The 18,166-nt window shown below is 41.0% G+C and overlaps 1 protein-coding gene across 27 annotated transcripts in view; it reads left to right on the forward strand.

The window, feature by feature from the left end:
- INPP4A (inositol polyphosphate-4-phosphatase type I A) overlaps positions 1-18,166 on the forward strand; it is a 133,994-nt gene that overhangs the window by 43,138 nt on the left and 72,690 nt on the right. For 18 of the 27 annotated variants that reach the window (XM_042788173.1, XM_042788181.1, XM_042788175.1 and 15 more), the window contains 2 exons: positions 9,240-9,320; positions 9,796-9,855. The gene's annotated coding sequence lies outside the window, so the exon portion shown is untranslated. Of the gene's footprint in view, positions 1-8,087; positions 8,239-9,239; positions 9,321-9,795; positions 9,856-15,536; positions 15,683-16,221; positions 16,826-17,151; positions 17,364-18,166 lie in introns of those variants that run through there. The other 9 variants (XM_042788163.1, XM_042788161.1, XM_042788162.1 and 6 more) reach the window with 5 other exon arrangements.

An 18,166-nucleotide genomic window follows, 5' to 3' on the forward strand; every position in this document is an offset into this window, starting at 1 on the left:
GAAGGACATGAAAAAAATAATACCATGCTGAGAGTGTCTTCTGTTGTTTCAGGAAAGCTTGCAAGAAGAGCTCTTGTGAGTTCTGCACATTAGTAAGGAGGATTTGTGTGAAAAGGGTTTCATCCTGAGTATTACTGTCACTAAATATCAGTATTGTGGTTGTGAATACATGACATAAAAATGCATGCAGCTGAGCTGGCTAGAATGAGGTCTTTCTGTTATAAACTCTCTCAGTGTGGGTGCCTGGGAAAAAAAGTTCATTAAATTGTTCTCTGTTCCTGAGATAAGTTGATGACTTTCAATTGTAATTTGGTAAACAGGAGGTAGTGAGTAATAGGAAGAATGTGGCCTTTGTGGTTTTGCCTACATGAGGAAGATTTCTAATCATTGTCCCATAAGCTTTGTAGACTCATTAGTGAGAACATGATATTAAAAACACTGATACTTCTACAGGACAGTGATTTTACACAGAGAAGTTGCATGGAAGAGTGACTGCTCTTTTGCCAGTACATACACAGTGAGGCAGACTTGCAAACTAGACCAGAAATGGACTTTGGGAAGAAAGACTAATGGGGAATTAGAGGAGATTCTTCTTGGCTGCCTTTTTATGAAGTCTGCAGTTCAGCTGGGGAATAGAAGGGAACTGGGACAAGTTTGATCTCATATTAATGAATTTCAGAGAAATTGTTTGTGATTTCATATCAGAAAGTAAGTTGAGAGTGCTTATGTTTGCAAATTGGTAATTTTTAGAACTTGTAACATAGCGTGAGTAAGCATTCATACTGTCACATAATTTGCTTTTTCCCAGCATTGGGTATTGCCTGTTACTGGACGGAAGCAAATTAAATGAAGTTTTAGTCCTGCATTTGTCTTGTAGAGGATCCTGTGAGAGACCCTACAGGGCTTTACCATCTTTACTGAATGTTCACAGTTTGTACAATCACTTTACCTATAGAACTTTCACTACAATACATGGTAAATGGAAGTAGCTGCTTAAGGGTGTGGGCAATGTTATAGATTAAAGTAAGAAATGGGAGTTGAAGGGAATTGTGTTTGGCAGTGTTTAATTCATGCTCCAAGGATCCAGACCTGTGGTCTCTGGAGCAAAACCACCCCTACTATTGCAAGAGGTGCTCAAGAGGTTTATTTTGATGAGCTCCACAAAGCCATGGCTGGAGGCATCAGAGTGAAATACAGTCAGAATTGTCTCCCGTGCCACGACCTTAATTTGTCACCTTTATTGCTACGTGGTGAAATTTCATCCTTTATTGTTGCCTCCCTTTTACCAGCATCTTTTGCCATTGAATGCACACGAGTGTTGTTGCCCTTTTAACTGATATGGTCTGAGGGAGACTGAATTGGCTATCCGGGCTCTGCTCCGTAGTGAAACTGCAAATGCCACCCTTCGAGCCTGAGTGGGCAGAGTGAGCCGTGGCTTTGCTGCCCGTGGGGGAGGCTGGATTGTGAAGGGCAGAGATGCCCGTGGACGGGAGGCCAAAGCAACAACAGTTCTGCTGGCTCCTATCGTCCAGCCCCCTTCTCCTCCCCTTCTGCCACGAAAGCCCCATTTCTGCCAGGTGCTAGGGAAGGAGGTGGAGGAAGTTTGCATGAGGCAGTTGGTGTGTTTGATTTTTCCCCTTGAAGAAGAGCTCTCTCTTGGAGATGCCATGTCGTTGCAGTGCATGGAGGTAGTTTCCACTAGGCCCTGGGGCTGAGTGCCTTCAGGGTACAGGCAGCAGTGAGAGAGGGGACCTGGTTGGGCACGTGGAAGGATAAATTTCGTTTGCACAGGGAGAACTTGAAGGAAGCAACTGCTTTTGTTCTTGAATGTGATGGGAGGCTGCCAATATGTGTGTGTGTGTAAACTGAGGAAGGGGGGGGCTTGGCTTCAACACCCATGGTGTCTGAATTTTTACTATCTTGTGAATGCTTTGCCTTTTTTGTGGGGTGCAAATATTTCCTAATACCTCAAGAACTGAACGTTCTTTTCTGTGCTTGTTAGTGGGATTTATATTTCAGATATGTAAACATCCTTACAGCCTTTAATTTAATGGAAAATAAAAAAATGTCACAAGGGGACAGTGATAAGATTTTATTGAGGGCTGGAAACAATTTGGCACATGTAACAATTGTCTCTTTAAACCTTGGGGTGTCTTTAAATACCAATTTTACATAAAATTTAGCAGAATGACAAATGGAGAGAAGAACACTTATCAGTGAAGATCTGCTTAGCTGATGTTATATTTGTGATAAGTAGCAGAGAAGAACTCTCTAGTAATTTGAATTTGTGTGAAGATTTGATACCCCTTCCTGTCATGAGCAAGACATCCAGGATAAATAGGAAGAGTCATTCCTTCCTAGCACAGTGCTTACTTGTCACTAACAACATTTGCAAACCTCTGAAAGGCTTCTGAGAGAAAAAAGGGAGGTGGCAAATAGGTATTTGGAAGGGCCATGGTAGCTAATGGAGAGTGTAATATTTTGTAGCATTTATTTTTGAAAGTATGACATCTTTCCCAACTTCCCTATAACTTACTCTTTTTTTCCCCATTCCTCTGTGATTTGTATTTTTGGGACCCAATAAAACAATGTCTTCACAATAAACGTGACTATTTATATGCAAAAATCAGTAATGCAGCCTAGATTTCCCCATATTGTGCTGCACATTTCATGGCTGGAGTGCCCAATGTTCCAATTTGCATCAGCTCTGAAGTGGCTTTTGGGGGTCCGTAAAATATGTCTGCGTGACAAGGTCAGTGCCATGGATCACCCTAGAAGTAAAACCCATCTTAATGTCAATGACATCTCAGGGATTTGTGTAAAACTGAACAGCCTCAGAAAATTATCATTTGGTTACGCTGCATGAAGATATTTTTGACCCATTACTACTTGGATGTCTGGTTTTACAATGGAGTATTTAGCGTGAAAGCATAGCCTCCTTGTGTTAAAAGAGACAGGCATGTGGGCATTTGGTAGCTAAGAAAAATTTGTCTTACTGTGACACTAATATAATAAATGAAGGAAGGGAGTGAGAATTTTAGGTACTGGACACCATTCATTTACTGTCAAAAATATTACAAAACTGTTGAAGTTGATTTACCATGATCCTGGGTGTTCTTTATACGCCTCATCTCTTTTGCATAAGCACATAGTAAATGGTTGAATCGATTATGCTTTTAATAGCAAACCAGGGCTTCTCCTTAGAATGTAAAATAGAATGTGAAATACAGGGTCCATTTGTGTAAGCCAGTTTGACCTTGAGAACGTATTTTGTAATCTTTACCTCACTTCCCATTTTGCAGGCCGGCCCTCTAGCTAGACAGACTTTTGGAGGTGTATACGTGTCAACGTTGAGGAGCACACCTAATGTCAGGGCGTGCAGTGGGTTGTGGCTCCATGTTTGTTCCACCTGGGGAGGTATTGGTGTGTACTGTGATTTTCTTTCCATGAAAATAAGGTGTGGAACAAGGTAAATTGTGACCATGTTTCTGCCCAACACCAAGTTGTGACTCATTCAGAACACCACCTAGCATTAGGAATGCTAAAGCACTGCTGCAACTGGTGATACAGATACAGTCACAGATGTATGTTTTCTTCTTCCCAACTGGGAGCTGAAAATAGCTGAAGCTTTAATGTTGTGAAGGCACAGGTTGCATACATAATGCAAGCAAATCTGAAACAATTCTGGGGAAGTCAGGTCAAGACAAGGCAGGTTTCCTCTTTTTCTGCAGGGCATAACTTGATATAATGGTGATAGCATCTTGCGTAAGTACTGCAGAAAGAGTTGCCACATTGATCACAATAATGATTTAATCAGAATTAATAGAGTTTATGTTCTTTAAAATCCCAAAGACTGGTATTTCAGAATGGTGAATATGAGGGAAGACTTCAGGAAATCATACATGGTTTGTAAAAGAGTTTAAAGAATGCTGCATTTTATTTGCCACAAGGCAAAGGAGGAGATCAGACACAGCACAGAAGGGCACACAGTATATTTTACCTTCTGTCTGCTTGAGGTTTATAGCAGGGGTCATAACCATCTTGACCTAGAAAAAGAATGTGCTGCCTGGGTTTGTGGGCTGATTATTGGAAACTTGAGCCTTTAAAATGTTTACAGAAAATGTCTTCTGAGCGGCATCGGGTCCGACAGATTGCTTTGAGTGACCATTAGTTTGCAGCTCTGCTGCAGAGGTTCCTGCTCCTCAGATTTGCCAGCATAAACAGCAAATGCAGTCCTTCCCCAGCTTGGTGCAGAGTGCTCTGGTTTAAATTATAGTTTTTGCAAACAGTCCTGGTTTGCTCTTTGTTTATGTCCAAGTATGGTAGGTTTGGGGGAGGGATTGTTTGTTTGCTTTTTTAAAGTAAGTTTAGGTTGTACCAACACCTGCAGTTTTGCTGACAGGCCGGAGGAGGGAAAAGTGGGGACGAACAATGGGAGGCAGTATCTTAGATTGGCTCAGATCTCGTGGGAATAGCACGTCTGTAGGTCTGTGCCTGGAGAAAAGATATAAAAGCTAGTCTCTGGGCAAAGCACTTCTTTTTTTCTCTGTTTAACTAATGGACAAAATCACACCTGGTGTCATGTGATGCAGGTACCCTTCAGAGAAGTTGACACCACGTTTAATTGCAAAGGAATAGGGTTAGTCATTCATTCCTCCCTGAAGTGATTTAGCTGCTGTCCAGTGAGAAATTGGGGAGGAGAAAGTGAGGGATTTTCAATAGGAGCAAGTACACTCCCTGTGGTTCTTACCTTTGCTTTGTATCGCACTTTGAGGTTTCTCCACAGGCAATAGTGTCACATGCTTCACTTTCTGCAGCATTTAGGATTAATGGTATGACAGATTTAATTGGGAACTGGTGTTATCCTCAGTTTGTGTGGTAACCCTGGTTGCAAGTACAAGTGACTGGGGAGAAAAAAAATCTCATTATATATCATTTTCTTACAGTGAAGGATCTGAATAGCTTTTAACATCTGGCAACAAGCACTAAGGGTTGAGCTGCCATCACCAGTCAATTGCAAAATAATTTATATATGGTTTTAAGTAAGCAAAACCATGCTGCGGTCTTCGAAGAAACTTTTTTTCTACCATCATAATTTCTTAATGCAGAAGGCCAGAGGCAGAACGTGCCAAGAAGCTGGTGCTTTGGTGTGGTCTGCAGTAGCGCATTACCACACTTTGTTGTGGTCTTAACTGCTATTCAGGGCAGTGTAGTTTGAAAACTACAACATAGGGTGAAAAAGAGGGCTTGAGTTGGTGCCCAGTTAGATTCTTTCACGTGCAAGTGACACCGGACTCTCTGGGCTTACTACCCAATTTAGTTGCTACAGCTAAGTCTGGTGCTTTAGTGGTTCTTAAACAGGTAGCAAAGCACAACAGAATTGGAGTACAATAAAACAATGTGATTGTGTCGAAGAGGAGAACTTGCAGGCAGACTCTAGAAATGTAGCTGAAGAACCAAAGTTGGTTTTAGAATGGGGTGCAGAGCAGGAGGGCACCTGTGGGAGGTCAAGTCTTGCTGGGAGATCAGTAGGTAGGACTTGCCTTTTCTGCAAAAGTTGCAATTTTTTCTAAAAATCTCACTGATGGACTGGTTTTAAAACATCACTCTAGAATGTGTGGTTTGCAGTGTTGTAATGCAAAAAGTGTGTGACTTCCTGGTGGTGGTGAGCAAGGTACTAATATAACTTGCCAGCAGAAAAGCTCTGTGTACTTACTAGGTTGCATTGTCTCTGTTTTACAGATATGTGAGCTTAGTCACAGAGACGAAAGGGATTTGCCTCTTTTTGTCATAATATTGTAAATAGGATTTTTAGATTCCTTTATCATCTCTGCCATTTTCATTTCTTGATTTTAAGTGAAATGAATAATAACTTACCAGGTTTAAGTAGTTATACTGAATGTCCTGGTGGCACAGTATATTACAGGGTTATAATGTAGCAGGTCCATTTTATCAGCCCTTGCTTTTGCGACTGTGTCTGGCTGTGACTTGCTCTGTGAGCAGCTTTCATGGTGTCTAGGAGCTTTCACAATACATGCCCTGCTTTTAGAATGGGAAAAAAACCAAACCAAACAAAACAAAACAAAATCCAAAACAAAACAAAAAAACAAAACAAAACAAAACCAAAACCAAACTATACTAAATTAATACAGTTGAAGTTATAAAGGATACCAAATTGGAACTTTGTGTGCCAGCACTGGATTTAACAAAATAAAAATGATTTAAAACAGTAAATGACTTCACCAAAAACTATTGCTTATCACATCTAACTCTGAAAAGAACTCCACGTAATGTCAGATGTCTCTATGTTCATTGAGGAACTCTCCAAAAGCCAGGGTAAGTAAAATGCTTTGTAACTTCTCATCTGAACTGACAGTCATAGACTTGAACTTCAAGTTTGTTCTGCCTTCACCTTCGACACTGAAAAAAGAAGAAAACTTGAGCCATCTTATAGACCACTTCTGTGAAGAGGTATAATTTTGTAAGAAATTTTAGATGCTTGGCTGGATGGAGTTTCCTGAGTTGTTGAGTCTGGTCTTCACAGCGGCATGATGCTCCTTGTACCTGGAAACAGTTTTTCCTTGGCTAAGCTAGCTTTCTTAGTTGCTATTATTCCGGTTAGGTTAGTTATTTTGTTAATATCCTCTTTATCTTACTGCATTTCCCGCGCTCTCTGGTGTTTAGCCCCTGTCATGTATTTCTGGAGAGCAACTTGGAACTCGCCTCAGCCTCCACTTTGCCGAGCTTAACAATTTTTTTGGTCTGCTCTGGGGAGGCTGACTCTCCGTCATACTCATGAGCCTTTCTCTACACATTACAGACTGAGGTGGTCAGAACAGTGTTTTAACTTGCAGCCAGTGTTTCTGACTCAGTCTTACTGCGGCTTTTTGTGGTGATAAGAGCACGTTAGCTGTTACAACCTAACATAGTATCTGCCCTTTTTGTGGCTGCACTGTCTGATGGTGAGGTCTTCCTTCTTGCTTTTTCTCAACTGATAAACTCCTAATTTGTAGTGGAAGTTCTTCTTGTTAGTCTGTAGTGTGTCTTAGTGTTTTTAAACTTCATTTACTTCAGTTCTGGCTCTTTGATAGTTTTGATTTTCCTGATATTTACATACAGCACTATAAACTGATGAATTACATCAGTTACTGCATCACAGATCTGAACACTGTTTGCTTTATGTATAAATCTTCCCTGAACTTAAACTTTTAAGCAGTAAAACTGCTTAAACTGATGAGTATATTTTTCTGTAAATTAAAGTTTTAGCTTTCTTAATTCTCCTGTATATATTTATGTATTTGCCCCATCTATATATTTTAAAAGAGGAGTATCTTCTCCACATAGGAACCTGTTGCCTTGCCACAGTTTTGTGGTACCATGGTCAAAGATTTCTAAGAAGAAATGGCAGATATTTCAGGTTAAAAATCATACTTGTTTTTGTTCCGGAGAGCATATTAGTTGAAGAGCTCTTGGTTTGGCCTTAAGATATAAAATTTGATCCACAGAGTTATTTGCTAACTCCCAGGTACACACTTAATGTCTTTGTTCTATAACTGTGAGCGTAAATAAGCAGGTGAAGGTGTAAAACTGAAAGATCAGTTTGTGTACTGCATCAGTTGTGCAGTAAGCAATTGCTTATAAATTACTGTTTTCCTTCTGTAACACTTTTGGAAATTTAAAATAAAGGTACTATTGGTTCCAGTGGCACCTGTAACAACAGGTAGTGCAGCAGTGGAACAGTTTCTGTCCTTGGAGGTTTTTAAGACCCAACTGGATAAAGCTCTGAGCAACCTTGCCTGAGCTGAGAGGTGACCCTGCTTGGAGCAGAAAGCTGGACTATCCAGCCTGAGTGATTCTGTAAAGTCAGATTCCACTACATCTTGCTGAGGAATGGGCTCCCTCTTGGAAAGAGATGTGCAGTGGAGTAATCATTCAGCACAGTGTGCTAAACGTGCTAGTGTTGCTTTGCTGGGTTTGGCTTCTGCTCTTCTGTAATGTCTCAGCCTGCGAGGTGCTGTAATGCTGCAAAGGAGCAGTTGTGCAGCTAGCCTGCATGGTTTCACATAAATTCTCTTCCATTCTGGCAGGATTGATATGTCACTAGGAAAAAAGAAGAAGGAAAAAGAAGGATATATCTGAGGTGATCATGCCTGGGCTATAGCAGGAGATAGTAGTAACTTCAGTGAGACCACATTAGAGAAAGCCCGTCTCTTGCCTTCAAGGTCAAAGGCTGAGAAGGTGAGCTAGAGTACTCAGCTGGCTGCTGTCTTGGACTGTCCTGTAGCCCAGCCCATTTCCCATCAGACTTGTCCACATTTCAGCCTCCAGTTTGCTCCCTTGTCCTGATCCCCTGCTTTTTTATACTGTGTGTTCCTTAACTTCTGGGTTTGCTCCTGGAGCGAGTGTGTTGGTAGAGATAATTCGCTCCATGGGCTGCTCCCATATGGACAGCACTGTGCCAGTTACGCTGCTGCGTTCCTCGCCTTGCCCGCCGTCCTGGCAGGTTTTGCACTACCCGACACCCCAGCTGCCCTCATGCCAGGGCGTGTGGCACCTGCTTCTGGTTTACCATGTTAAGTTGCAACACAGCTCTTGCATCGTTTTGGAAACTGTAAACCTGAAAATTCAGAACAGTACCCTCGCAAAATAATGATCGTGGCTGAAGACCAACGTGGGGGCTGAGAAGAGACCATGAGTGAAATGTTAAGAGTACGGTGGGGCAACTGTGTTAGGCAGAACGGAAACAGCCCTGGGCAGTGTGACAGGGAGTCTTGCTCAGGGCTAACCCCAATAGCTGGTGGACAAAGTGGTGTAGGTGTTGGGTTTGCCTGGCTACAGAGGGAGCTTAGGAAAGCTGTAGCTTTCTCAGATTAAAGTTAACCTTCATGTCCAGTTGTCTTATTTCCCTGACGTGGATTTTGTGTCTGCTTGACAATGAACTTGGATAAGGATTCTGGACTGATTGATTTATGGGATAAAACATGCTAGGAAATGTCTTGATTATACTTCTTTAAGGGGAAAAGCCCCATTATGATGCCTGTTGTTTAGGTGTGGTGAGTGATGTTGGCATGGCTAAGGACAGTATGTACTTTGTCACAATGGAAGAGCTATGGGTGTTGGCAAAAAGAAATGAAACTCTTGAATCTCTCTGCCAGTGCAATCTGAATTCAGTCTGGACCTGCAGAAAGTAACAATTGTTTGGGGGGCTGGGTTTGATTGTTAGCATTTCTGTTTTGCAGCTCGTCCTCTTGGGGCAGGAGTTGCAGTGCCATGTGGTGACCCCAACACTGACTGCAACTGGAATGAGCGGGCGGCACAAGGTAGCTGAGTTGGGAAGCTATGTTGGGAGAGCTCAGTCGTTGCTGGTGACATGAAATAGCTAATTCATTGAGCTGCTTACACCATAACTGCATTGAGTCATTACAGTCTTAACAGAAAAGCATTTTAGTTAAATGCAGTGTATTTTCATTAATATCGTAGAAGGGAGATATACATCACATTACTTAAGTGTTAAATGTTACAGTAACAGTACCTGATTCTGAATTTTCTCTTTTGGCTTTATTCTTATGTTCTCTTTCCTCAGAACTGATCCACAGTCCAGGTTTGGTTTCACATTGTAAAGAAGCTATGTTATAAAATGTTAACACGCTGCATTTTTTACAGGTTTTTAGTGATTTTTTTTTTTAAACTGTTCCTATATTTATTGCTTTCCCCCCAGATTTTTTTCCTATACTACTAGCTTGTCTATTTGGGTCCATTCAGTCAGAAACAATTTGTCCTATTTTTGTCTTTCAGGCTTTATTAAAAAAGGAGTGGACGCACATGCCGAATTTCATCTGTGAAAGATGGAGTAAGGTAATACATTTTTAGTGATTGCTACTGTGTGTGATGATCTGTGAATGCTGAATGCAAAGGCTCAAAGATTAAATAAATTAGAGGCAGACAAAGCAAAAGGAACTTAAGTCTCAGAAATAGCAAAGTACTGACAAGATCCTACGTTCTGGTATCAGTATCATGCTTACCCTCTGTGGCCAGAGGGTATCTGTTACCATTGGGTGCGTAGTCCGCAGAAGCTCAGGTAGGTCATTAGCTAGTGACACTGTGATTTGTTCACCAACGAGTGATGTGTTTCTGGAAACTTGTGAGATTTAAAGTACAGCCTATGCTGAAAGACCAATATTGGTCACCTATTTCCACCATAAGAACAAACTGGTGGTTCTTTAATTTTCCTCCCTTAAACATCCTGGATCAACAGAGGTGGAGGAAGGCAGATCCACCTTTGTTGTCATTGAATATTTCTGTAACTTAGAGCAATATCCTTTGGGATGGGAACTGAATCTTGTCGGGCACTTCATACGCATCTGTCAAGTAGTTCTCCACAGCAAAAGAGCTACTTTATGTCCTGTGGTGTGGCAGGGGACGGAGGCTAATGGTCCCATTTCTAGGACCTGAGAGGTTAGTGTGTGTCCTGGTGGGGTTCCTGTTAGCAGAAGACTCTTCCCCACTCGTTTCCAAGCAAAGTTTAGTAATAAACTTTTTGCTCTTGCTTCCTGTGGGCCATAGCAGCTGTTGGTGGGCTGTATGTCAGGCCAACCAGCTGCATCTGGCCTCGGGGATTTCAGGGAGTAAGAGAAGTTGTGGTGCAGGTGCTGGTGATTTGCGGGCTATGGCCTTAACTGCAAGGCAGTATGAAGCAGATGCCAATCAAATGAGTCTTTTGGTAGAGGCAGGAGGTTTTGTTGGTTTAGGAATAGGAGACAGGGAGAGGTGAAACATGATGCTCATGGGTACGTGTGATGCTCACGGTCACTGGGTAATCATACACAGAAATTGAGGGGGAACCCTCAGTCTCCTCACCTCTCATGTAGTGCCCTCCGTGCCCACAGTATTGACTTCTCAGAGATGTTTTTCCCCAACTCCTGCTAAGGGAGAACAAGCTTATTTGTAAGATCAAGCAGACCATCATCAAATGCACTTTCTCATACTGCATTGCTTTTCTTGTATCAGATGTGTGTCCTAGTGCACACTGAGGATCAATTACTGGAAAGTCTAGAGAGGTGTGCCGCCGTGATTGTGCCTACATCTGCAATTAAAGCAAGTGGTTGATACCATGGACTGGGTTATTTAACTGGGGCAGAATGGAAGATAGTACACAATGGGATGCTCCAGGGTCTTATGTGTAATTTTTTCCTTTCACCATCTGGAACCATTCAGTGAAGAATAACTTGGGAATCAGACATGCACTTACAGATCTTTCTTGATCCCAAGAAGGCAGGGATGAAGTTGCCAGCAGCAAATTATCATTGCTGGACCCTGTAGCTAGCTTTAATGTGACTTAAAAGGAGTTGCAGTAATACTAGTTATTCATATCATCTTTCTTTCTTCTATTAATCATTGTCTGCATTGGAAAAGATATGCCTGGGGCCATCCTGCATCTCCATCCAGTTCAGTGCTGCTTCTTGCTGAAGAAATTAAAAGAGAATTGTCGTGCTTCCCCAAGACAGCTATGTCTTCTCCCCTGTGGGGTCTGTCTCCACACTTTCAAAGAAATCCGTAACAATAGAGGAAAAAAACAGCATTTGGGGCTCCCCTGCAGGGACAGCATATCATCCTAATTAAATGTTTCTCAAATATGGCCCTGGCTGTGCAATCAACTCCATATAGACAGATCCCACTACTCATTTGAAGCTTTGTATTAGATTAGGTCTGGAGAGAAAATAGGAAAGAAAGAAAAGAGAATACCACCCACTTGTGCTTGCTTGGCATTTTGGTGCATGTTTTCTTTCAGCTGATTTGGGTTTAGTGGCTTCATTAGGAGTCAAATTCAGTGTTGCATATGTAGAACTGCACGTAGCTTTTTTTTGATTGGAGCTCCTTAATGTGTTTGTATAAAACAGAGTTTACCTCCAGTGGCACCCTTTTTAAGTAGCAGTCCCTGCTCTCTCTTCAGTCAGTTCTCTGGGTGACATCTCCAGAAAATGTGCCCTGCTAAAGCACATACAGGTATAGGCATCTAACGGACAAACTGTGAGTGACTGATTAAGAAGAGGTAATTGTTATTAGCTCAGCAAGCTGCTTTATGATTGTTGCTAGCTTTTACTGCAAGTTTATTATCTGCTTTTACAGTTTCTTAACAAAGCCCAGCATTTGCTAGTTTGTTCCTTCCCCTTTTGCTTTTCACTTCTTGCCAGTCTGTAAAGTATATTAAAATGCAGAGCAGGCCATGTATGAATGCATGGCTGTGTTAAATGTGCAGTGATCTTGTTTCTTAGACCATCACGTTTATCATCCTCTTGTTAGTGCCAGATTGTGTGCATGCAGTGTACCGGATTGGTATGTATAGTTGCAGTAACTACATGTGCAGTTATTGCATAATGTGAGGCACTTGGCCTTTTAATAATGTTCTGTGTTCCAGTAGGTGTTGTCCTGACTCTTGATTCTAGTCGGCAGAGTTAGCCATGGCTTTAGCAGTAAAGACAGAAATGAAGGCCTGAGTTTGGATAATATCTTAAATGAAGACATAATGAGATTGAGTAGAGCCTGAATGCAGGGAAAGGGATGGAAGGAAGGGTAAAGGGACATGATGATACATAGCTAATGAGAACGGCTGTAGAGGGCACAGAGTCAGGGAGAAGGCAGCAGCACAGTTTTAGATGTTTTAAGTGTCTGGAGACTACAATGATCTGTGGGTTATTACTTTGGTTTTTACTATGATGACTCCTGTATCTCTTTGCAAGTATTTAACCTACATTGTGTTCTGCACAAGCACAAAAATAAATTAAGGATTTTCTGGAATTAAATGCTACTCTTACATCAAGGCATTTAATGTGTTTGCAACATTATCCTGTCCAAGCTTACATTCAATTCGATAGCATATTAATTTTACTCCTGTGTTTGCATTTTAATTATAAAGCTGTTACAGTGTTCAAATTACAAAATGTCCAGTACCTAATTGTTAATAAACTCATCATTATCCTTGGGAGATACATAGATGAAGTATCATAGAATCATTATGATGATTTCAGGAATAATTGTTTCACTAAAACATACTAAGAGGATTAACACTTAATCCAAACCATGTAAACCAACCCTTAAAATCAGCTGCCTACCATACTTCTATAATTCTTGGAAACTTTGCATATGGGTCGTTTCCTTCTTCCAGTGGTATTTCCCATATAGCTGGGAGGATAAGATAGGAAGTGATCATGTGGGTCCTCAAGTCCAGACCTCCATACATCAAAAGGTCTGGACTCTGCAGTACAAACACTTGCCAAGTTTTTATCGTCACCAAGGCTAGGTGGAATATAATAGCCTGAAGCACTGTAATAAAAGGCAAAAATCTGCAGTGGTAGTATGCCTCAGACTGGGGCATTGCTAGCGTGCTAGTCACTGCAGAATAAATAGTAGGAAAGGCTCCTAGTTATTTTTAGCTTTAGCGCATGATTTTTCATAACTTTTGGGAGGGCAGGGCAGGTGGTCTTTTAAATACCTGAGGGTCAAATTTTCAAGTACGTCTCTTTAATCCAAACTCAGACATCTTAGTACAAGTACTTTGTAGATGCTGAGCACCTGCAGCCCCTGGTGAAATCAGGAGCTGTTGTCAGTGATCCCAGGTCTCGCAGGAAGTCAGGTCAGTCTGAAAAGTCTGCATCAGGAGAAACCTTCACTTTTCTGCTCATTTCAGGAGGACTGAAGCTTATGTCTTGTTCATGTGCTGCCCCTAAAATGAGTTGTGTTGCTGAACCAGAGTTTATTGAGGTGCCCCATAAATGTTAATTTAGGCAGAGCCCAAGGAGAAATTTTTAGCCATGATATTCAGGAGTCTTAACTGGCTGCCTGTTTTGAACATAGTGTGGTACGTATAGACCTACTTCTAAAGCACCAGCATGAACAATTTGCACTTCTGCTGTTTGAATAATGAATCAATAAGTAGGTGTCTTAAAATTCAGGCCAAATTTGTCTGAAGGAGGCAACATACACAAATATCAGCTTTTAACGAGATGGTTGCTTTCAGCTCAAGGCATAGAAATGCCAATTTGGGTCAGAAAAAGAGCTTGAAATTGCAGACTAAGGGAATGTTTTGTGTACTTTTAAGGTATTTTTTGCAGATCTTTTGCATGTGTATGGCAAGCTGATAGAGATATGAAAGTGATAAAACAACAAGAAAAGGAAAAAAAGAGAAAATGTTCTTATATTGAACCATTTTCTTGATCTGGATAGTGTGTTTATCCTTTTAAAAAGCCTTTAAATTTTATCAGGAAAATCATGCCTCAGCACAAAAAATTTTACCGATGTAGCATGCTTGAGTGACCCAACAAATCAGAAAGTCTACATGAACATATTCAACAGTTTGTGAATATAAGATAATATACTGAATGCTAGGAATCTGAGGTGCTGTGCAGCTCTGGAAGAGGCGTGTGTAGCAGACATCCCAGCAGCATCTCAGATTCACACTGGGATTTCCCACATCAGGTTAAGCAAGGGCCCTATCTGTATCTCGCTGTATATCGTGTGATTTTAAGGTCTCAGGAGCTTTCAGGAAATCTTGAGTATTTTACTCATCATTTCACATAGCTTTTTGTAATCTCAAAAGAAGCTTCTGGTTTTTGCATCTCTCATATTTTAAAAGCAGTCAGACTTTCTGACTGCCACAGTGAATTTTTAAGTTGCTGTACTGGGAATTCCCAAATTGGGAATTTCTTAAAGGTACCTTTTTTTTTATGTGAAATTAAAATATAGATCCATTATCAAGATTTTTTTAGAGGAGCTTTATTACTTGATACTTTTGAATGTTATATATATCTCTAAGGAAATGGAAAATATGATCTAGACTTCAGGCCTGTTAATTTGACCTTAATAACCTTAGAAATTTTTTTCAAGGAATGAATAATTAACGACATGGGAGTTGAGTGGAAGGAGGATGAAACATGATCTATTTTGCTGAGATAGGTCATGTCAGACTGACCTAGTATCTTTTTTTGATAAGAAAGTAGGTTTTTTAGCAAACAAAAAAATGTGCTAGATCTGGTTGCTCTGGATTCTACTGAACCATTTAACACAGTGCTGCATCAAAATTACTGTTCAAGTTGGAGGAAGGTTAGGTTAGTGTAAGAACTGTAGACTCAGGCAAAGAATTGGCACAAAAGAGGACAACAGGAGGTACGTATGTAAGATTAATTATTCTTTGGGAGTTGGCTTGTTTAGTTTTCTTGAGGCTTTTTTTTCTTCCTTTGGTTGAATATGTTGTCATGTTGTATTGAAAGCAGGCTATTGAAACTTGATGATGGGAGGGGGAGATTAATTTCCAGTACAGAATCTTAGATGGAATGACTATACAACTAATTGTACAATTAGGTAATACTAAAGGGATGGAATTCAACGCAGCGAAGTGTCAGGCCACACACTGGCAGGGATTCGCTTACTGAGTTTAACCTTGGTATCAAAATTAGCAGCCTAAGCTCTTACATAATCAGTGGAAAGAGGCAGATTTTTAATTAGGCACCCAACTCCTGCCTTTTTCTCTTGACTGTTAACAGAGCCTAGGCACCTGACTGGCATCTGTGCTGAATGCTTGAGATTGGATGGTGCTACAGCCTCAGTTTAGGAAGTAATGCAACAACTTTTCCTATGAACAGGAAGTTCAGCAATGGAAGACTTTGAAGGAGAAAAGCTTGTGTTGAGGGTAAGTGGGTTCAAGTTTGTCTCTAGTCTGTCAATTTGACACCATCATGAAAGTGATGGATGGGAACCAGGGAAGTGTCAGGAGAGGTATTGCCAGTTGAGGGAGGGCAACTCAGCTGGGTGGATCTGGGCTGGGACCTGATCAGGAATAAGCGTGCAACACTTCTTGCAATATCCAAGAAACTTCAGCTCAGTATGTAACAGATGCAGAAAAAAGGTGCAGGAGGGATGATGAAAGGAATGATGTTACAAGAGGAGTCTAAAACAGCTGTGTTGGATATGTCAGGAAGACGAGCAAAATGGGAAATATAATTGCTGCGGCTATGCTGCTGGAGTCATGGGGAGCTTGGGAATGTGGCTGACACCAGCTGGGTGATAGCTGAGAAGCAGGATGTCTCTAGTCCATGAGAGGACTAACGAAGGTCTATGTGTAACAGTGTGGTATTGTAGGAAGGTTACGATACAGAAACAGATATGTCCAGACTTATGATTTAGAGGTGATGTGAACTGAATATATGGCGCATTTTAGTGACTGGAGTTTGTGTGTGTGTACCTAGCATATGAGTAAAATATTTAACCAACACAGGAATGCATAGTAATAATCCCATAATATATGACAGCAGTCAGTAGGAGAATGCTTGATGTGTGCTTAAGGAAGAGCTTAAAGATCAATGAAGGGCAGTGATTGCTTGGATTCTTTGGATTTAGGCTGTTTGGCAGCTTGTGCTTTTTGATCGCTCCCATAGTGTGAACACTTGCTGTCTACTGTATTGTCCTTTCACTGTGCAGGGAAAGCTGGGTGACAAATCAGGCATCAAGTGAATTTGTAGGGCTGGACAAAGGTGTGTTAGGTTTAGCTTATGACAAAGATATGTTCAGAAGCAGACTGCTGAGCAGCAAACTCGGCTAGTGAGAGAAAACCTTGCTCTGAAGTGAAAATTGTGGTTGAAGATCCCTGATGTGCCTGTAGTGACAAATGATGGGTGCAGTACTTGCAGTCAGTGGCAGCCCTTGCCCCAGATATCTCCTTAGTTTGACAAATGCTTAAACTTGTAACTGTATGTTGGTGAAGAACTACCCTTTGCCTAGATGCTGCTTTGTCCCAACACGAGCTTTGAAAAGGAGCTGAATTCTGTGAGCAAGGGTGAGTAATGTGCTTTCTATTTCGTTGCAAATCCTGAGTTGCAGTAAGTGGGTAAGTGGCTTTATCAGCCATTAAGACATTGATCAGGTAATTCTTTAGCAGAATTATCTGTAAAATAACAGGAGGAAAACACCACAGCAAGAAACCTTTTTAATGTTCTTCTGGCTATGCTATGTTTAGTTCTCTGGTTATCTGTTTATTCAGAAGTGTTTAGCCTGTGTTTCTGAGGTTTTTAAGTGCCTAGAAGAATATCAGGAGAGAACAGTATGGCTTATCTTTTTTTTCTCCCCCCCCCCCTCCGCTTCCTAATTAACCATTACATAGTGGTACTAAGTAGTTATTGTTCTGTGGTAAAAACAATTGTGTGATGATCTCACAGTCCTTGGAAAATTGCCACTGTAAAGAAAAAAACACTGTTTATGGACTGAATTGTCACTAGTTTGGAAGGGGACTGTTCTGTTGGAAACAGTGCTTTGAATGACAGTCTGAGAGGATGGTTGGCAAGGAGGGTGGACTGAGAAGATAAGAATGAAAATGTGTGAGTGCTTTTTCAGGTTTATTGTTTATTAGAGTTATGGTCAACTCCTTTAGATTTAGAATCTGTCCTAGTTTATGTTTGACCTTTTTTTAATATATTATGGGTTTTATTTAGCACCAGGTTGTGTTTTTCTGGCTGGTAAAGTGGGTTTTAATTTGAAAATCACTCTAAGCTTCTTCCTGAGAGACATCTCAGTCCTGCATGGCTGTCACTTATAAGGGTGCTCAGAAAAACTGGAAGAACATCACTTGAGGAGGTTTCTAGAGGAGAAAAGATCATCAGGTCTGAGGGACTTCTACATCTAAGCTTCAGGAAAAAGGCATCTCACACTCCTATTGAGGAAGAAAAAGAAGTAAAGAAATTTCTAGCAAACATTTTCTTCCCATCACAATTCTTTTTTTTGGGGGGGAGGGGGGTGGGAGGAGGCGGAAGGTCGCGGGGGTAATGGATGAAATAGGTGCAAATGAAGAGACAAACAAGAGTAGTGTCAGGTTCGGAATACTTCCCTGCTCTGCCTAAGAACTGTTGTAGATCATTATTAAATTTGAAATGTTAGAATGCAAATTTCATCCTGTTTCATGCTCTCTTAAGATAGCTGTTTAAAAGTCAGAAAGAATTACCTTTTGACTATTTCTATCCCTCTCTAGGCATTTCTAGCTAGTTGCCTATTTTGCTTAACTTCAGTACAGTTCAGTGAAGTGAATCCCATTCAAAGAGTATACACCTTGCTTAACCTTTTCATAATGTGCTGTTTAATTAAGGTAAACACTGTCCTCGTGGTCTGTTCACACAGATTCTTAAAC

This window comes from Tyto alba, unplaced genomic scaffold (genome assembly GCF_018691265.1).
Source record: "Tyto alba isolate M040663 unplaced genomic scaffold, T.alba_DEE_v4.0 Super-Scaffold_14, whole genome shotgun sequence".
NCBI classification, from domain to species: Eukaryota; Metazoa; Chordata; class Aves; order Strigiformes; family Tytonidae; genus Tyto; species Tyto alba.